General features: G+C 42.7%; 2 non-coding genes across 2 annotated transcripts; one reads left to right on the forward strand and one right to left on the reverse strand.

Annotated features, from left to right (window-relative positions):
• Positions 1-2,569: 2,569 nt before the first annotated feature.
• Trnat-agu lies at positions 2,570-2,642 on the reverse strand. Its single transcript has one exon. It is a non-coding gene; the product is annotated as a tRNA-Thr (tRNA).
• A 362-nt stretch (positions 2,643-3,004) lies between these two features.
• Positions 3,005-3,077, forward strand: Trnat-agu. The gene has a single exon. It is a non-coding gene; the product is annotated as a tRNA-Thr (tRNA).
• Positions 3,078-5,867: the final 2,790 nt, after the last annotated feature.

A 5,867-nucleotide genomic window follows, 5' to 3' on the forward strand; every position in this document is an offset into this window, starting at 1 on the left:
AGCTCATGACTGCAGCGCCCCTGGAAGTCCTTATCCACAGCAAACGCTCACTATGCCCGCAAGGAGGCACTGTATCGCCCTGTCCGAGGCGTTTCGATGCCGTCATTTAGATGACCATCAAGGCGAACATCCTGCTGCAGGAAGAAGAGCGCCACCAGTAGTCGACAGAATATTCCACGATAAACCCTGTTACACACGTCTTTTGCACTGTTTGTAATTGTTTTAACCCTTAAATCCTGCTTTTACTTCTGCCCCAATGTGAAAAATCATGGTATGCATTGTCACCTTAAAATTTGTTTCTATGTAAATTATTTTATGATACATATTCTGTACTTTTGAAGTAGGAAATGTCGTGTGACTAGGGCCTCCCGTCGGGTAGACCGTTCCCCGGGTGCCAGTCTTTCGATTTGACGCCACTTCGGTTATTTGAGCGTCGATGGAGATGAAATGATGATGATTAGGACAACACGACACCCAGTCCCTGAGAGGAGAAAATCTCCGACCCAGCCAAGAATCTAACCCGCGGCCTTAAGATTGACATTCTGTCACGCTGACCACTTTTTTTTTTTTAATCTTATTTTGTTCGTTGCATCTGATCGAGGCGGACGTCGCAAGATACCCATGTAAGTTCGTTGTTGATCTATTAACTCAGTTTTTTTTTTTTATTGCAGAGGGCAGCTATCCCTCTGACCGAACACGCTGAGCTACACCACCCAGCTACAGGGGACGGACGCTTTTGAAGTGCCGGGTGGCCATAATTAAAGTGCAGCTACTCACTGAGTTACAGTGTGGGTTATAATTATCATATGACAGCGAAACTTCGTAGAGATGCTAATGCGTTAATGCGGAACCGATGTACGCTGGAAAAAAATTAGTTCCGATTTCGGCCACCATATGCAAATCTGGCGCTGTACACCTTCTGTCCCGACGACTGAGCAGTCTGAGGAGAAGGTAGATGTCATTAAAGGGTTTAAAGAAAATGTTAACAACAGTGTCGAAAGTTTTGCGGTCTATTTTACACTGGTGCCGTGCGACACCCAGAAGATGCAACACCTGCATTTGCTCTTCGGTTTCTGTCACGAATAGAAGTTAATGTCGTATATACGGGCAATGTCTACAGAGTGACGAGGCACACTTGCGCTACAGGGTGCAGTGAATATACAGAATTGCCTCATTTGGGGTACTGCTAAACAGCGTGTTGTGCACGAAAAGCCACTGTACTCGCCGTATGTTACTGTGTGATGTCGATTCACAAGCATCTATATTCTCGGCCCGTTTTTCTTCGAGTACAATACACCAAAGGGTCACTGAGGTGTACCGTGACGTGTTTGACCCTTTCCGTCCACGTCCCGTTCCTAATACATTACATAGGGAAACCTGTCTATATGTATTTCTTGCATTCACAGCACCAGATTTGCCCCTGGCGGCCAAAACTGGCACTTTTTCCCTGCGTAAATCCGTTCCGCATTTACGCATTACAACATCTACCAAGATTCGCTGCCACGCTATTATTACTGCACAAATAGGAACTCTGTGACTTTTATTCTAACTACCTGGTACACCTCACTTGATATACAGTTTTACAATTCCCATAAATCTTCCGCTTGGCGATAATGTCAATGATGTGCAGCATTATAATTGTAAAGAAAGTTTTTTTCATGTTATGAATGCACATATAGAGGCCGGGCGCATCTAGCACTAGGAGCGCGAAGAGCAGCTATGTACAGATTACGTCAACTCTATACGTGCTAGTTCCTAGCCTTTTAGTTATACTGACGTCTTCCATGCATGTGTCGCAGAACAGACACTGCTGTCAGTTCACAGCTGTACGAAATACTTCGACATTAATTCGCTCACTGAGAATCCCTTGACATTTGTGCCCGCGATAAACGGGCAAGCCGGGTTTCAGTCCAGGCCCGGCGCAAACTTTCATACGTCACTATTGGGCAGTAGATCTACACCTAATGCAGCCAATGTCAACGGATTCGCAGTCAGTGAGTTAATTTCGAAGCAAGTAGTTTGACAATTCACCTTATGACTTTATAATTATGCGCCATATGCTATGAGTGTGCATGGGTTTGGTTTGTATTTTATTTCCTATTTATTTTAAACTATGCTTCGCCAAGTAGAACACAACCACTATTTAAATTCTGTGTTTGTTATTTTATTCTTCTGTTTTCTGTTGTCGTTTCTGTAGATCCGATCATAAATAAAAGTTTTGTGACTGACTGCTATAGAAAATATAATAAGTTATGATCACTTCCGACTGCGTAAAAAAAAACCTGGATGACAGTTCTTGTTCGAGCATCTGCAGTCCTCTTCATCAGTACCCCACGTAGGAGCTCTCGGGTATTCTACCTTCCGCGAAAGTTGCGGAGTTCAGATGGGAGGAAATAGTGGACGTTTCCTCGAGCTATTCTGGGCGCTGATTTCACCGGGCGCAGTTTACAGGACACCATATGTAAATTAAAGGTGGAGAGGGGAAGAAAGGTAAGGGAGGGTACCACTACTCACTACTGTCAGCTGCATCGGGACATTACACAGAATCAGCGGTGACAACTGAAAATGTGTACCGGGCCGGGATTCGAACCCAGGCCCTCCTCCTTACTAGACAGGTGCGTTAACCACTGCGCCATCCGGCACACAGTGCTACTGCAACTGTGCAGACTTTCTCAGCACACCTCACGACCGATTCACCCTCCCATCGAACGCCACTTATCCGCAGTCCCTATCCATTTCCTCGATGTTCGCTACTCTGAGATTCCCACAGATGGTCGGTCTGAAAGAACAGACAACACGCATTCATATAATTGATTTGCCTTGCTGAGCAATGGACGCACCTTCTTCAGTGCGGATGCACAAATACGTCCGACCACCTGTGGGAATATCAGGCTAAGGAACATGGAGGAAATGGACAGGAACTGCGGATAAGTGGTGTTCGATGGGAGGGTGAATCGGCCGTGAGGTGTGCTGAGAAAGTCTGCACAGTTGCAGTAGCACTGTGTGCCGGATGGCGCAGTGGTTAACGCACCTGTCTAGTAAGGAGGAGGGCCTGGGTTCGAATCCCGGCCCGGTACACATTTTCAGCTGTCGTCGCTGATTCCGCGTAGTGTGCCGAAGCAGCTGACAGCAGTGATGCCCTCTCTTTCCTTTTTTCCTTGCCCTTTCTACCTTCGATTTACATATATGTGTAACAGCTGTGGATTCTTCGTGGTGTCAGTTCTTTCGGACGTGTTCGAAAGTCAGTACGTTACTATAGAGAGGGGTGGGACATTTAGACAGGCGAGTGCACTAGACGCACCTAGGAACTGCTATGAAAGTTCTGAGACGACAGGCTGATGGAAGATTGGTAGAAGGCATTAGAAACTAACAAGAGCAACATGTACACGGTTATCTGAGATCTATAATGCTTGCAGATGTAAAGAGGAGACCCTTATCAAACAGTGATCGACCAGTTGTCAATAATGATGATGATGATTATGATGATGACTCATATTTCGTATCGAAAGAGACGAGCATGGAGAAATCGACTTTTCTGCACCTTATTTCAGTACTTAATTTTTGCGACCCAGGTTGCGGGTTAGTAGGCCATGGTGTAGCGTTACTGACACACATGTTGTGCGTAAGCGTACAATCATCAACAGCAAAGAAATCCAAGTCATCAAAGAAATCAATTGCCGCTACTAAATATAAAAAATAACGCACTCAAGAGCGTGGTACACTCAAATAAATTAGTAGCAGATCCATTACTAGTGGGACAAAGTGCACACATAGTGGCTCCGGTTGAAATAAAGAATATCAACAGGTTCTGCAATGGCCATCCTGAAGCCAAGCTGATTGAAGAGACAGATTTCAGCTACTCGTTACTGCCAAAGATTACAGTCTGCGTAATCCATATTTTTTAGAATTCGAAATCTGGGTTGCAAAAGTACATAATTAATGATATAGATGCCAAGAAATGTGTTTTTCAAAACTTATATTTTCGTTGCGGATTGTGACTCATCATATTCATCAACCACTTGTCAACCACTGACGGGTAAACGTCTCCTCTAGACGTCTCCATGCATTACAGGCCACACATAATCGTGTCCACGTTGTTGCTGCAAGATTTATAATGCCATTTACCAATCTTCCTTCAGCCCGTCGTCTCGGAAGTTTCATATCACTTGTTAGCATCATCTTCTTTCCTTTGGCCTGTCTACCAGTCTCGGACATCTCTACAGTGTACTTATACGAATTTAATGCTTTTTGATTATTCCGCATATAATCAGAGAGTGTGATTAAATCCAGTCCCGACAAAACAGTTTAGTGGGAAATGTAATCAATATAATATTCTTCATAGCAGTTATTTTCCATAATCTTCGGTTTGATTTGTTTATTTTTTAGCAGTCAGCCCACTTAAATAACAAACAAAATGTCTGTCAAAACTTTATGACAATTTCTTACTGACACATAGCAAAAACTGCTATTTTTATTTCAAGTCAGCTGTTCTACATAAAATGATATACTGTGCGCAGTAAATATTCAGGACAGAACATAAAACGGTAGTCTCCATCCTCACGAGTACAACTAATTTCTGAGTTGTAACTTAACTATCTGACGTCGACACTTACGTCTGTAGTCATTATTTCAATATCCACCTATCTGCATTTATTGCTTTTATGGAATTAATATTTATGAATCATGAATAAATTTGCACCTCAGAAATCTGATCTTGAAATGTGATGCAAAATTTGAAGCATTTCTGGGCCCATACTGATTTTCTTTTGTTCGCTCCATGTAAGAAATTTATTCCAGAAGTTTCGTCCCACTTCATTACGTCATCCTTACCAACTACTGTCGGGTTGCCGCAGTAATGTTTTATTCTCTGAGAGACTACGCACTGAATCACTTAGAATATTCTATCGAAAGATGTCGTCACAGCGTAATGGTGGATGCGTTTTAAGATGATAGGTTATTTGTTTATGGCCAGTAACGATTTTAACGTTATGAAAATTTTGAATCTAAGTTAAACGTGAGGCACAGTGTTATGGCTGGTCCATAAACGGCGAAGTGACGGTAACGGTAATTCTACTAATTATGATGAAAAAATTTATATCTCACCAGGATTGTTAATCTGCGTTCGCTACGAAATGAGGTAACACCGCTGATGTCAGAAAACACTGGATTGCAATTTTAACTTGCCTATTTCCCGTTTGTCTTTTCACCAGAATATTTGAAAGCTCGTGGCTTCATTTTCTTTAGTAAATTTCTTTCATCTCTCATCCACTGCTTAGTTTTCACCAATGTGCTTCCCTGGCTGTCATTTCAGACCCGTATTGTGGGTTTGGAAAAATATTTGCTAATGGAGAGCTGCATCAAACCAGTCTCAGGACTGAAGACCACAACAACAACAACAACAACAATTAAAGTGTTTCTGAAATTTTGCTCCACTTCCAGCAAAAGTATTTGCTGTTGTAAAGGTTAAGTTTGCATTTAGACACCTCATTTGACGGATAATATTTTAACTACAGGACGTGTTCTGCGGCAGACCAGCATTAATATGCTGGTCATAGGCGTAGGTAAACTTTACATTCGAGGAGCGTACTTCCAACACTGACATTTAGACATCTGAATTAGCGTCATGCATTCATTAAATGCCCATTACGCATTCATTATACAATACACCCTTCACAAGTTTCGCATTTCAATTGTCACCGCTATGGACAAGCAGTTGTTACAGGTGCTATAGTTAATTTGTGGAGGAACTATGATAGCGTGTGGTCGACGTCGGAATTTATGCGTGTACCTAAACGTAAATGTATTGTTACTTGGTCCCTTAACAATCACCTTTAACTAGGGCGCCACATGTCCCTATTTTGCAGGGA

This window comes from Schistocerca americana, chromosome 2 (genome assembly GCF_021461395.2).
Source record: "Schistocerca americana isolate TAMUIC-IGC-003095 chromosome 2, iqSchAmer2.1, whole genome shotgun sequence".
NCBI classification, from domain to species: Eukaryota; Metazoa; Arthropoda; class Insecta; order Orthoptera; family Acrididae; genus Schistocerca; species Schistocerca americana.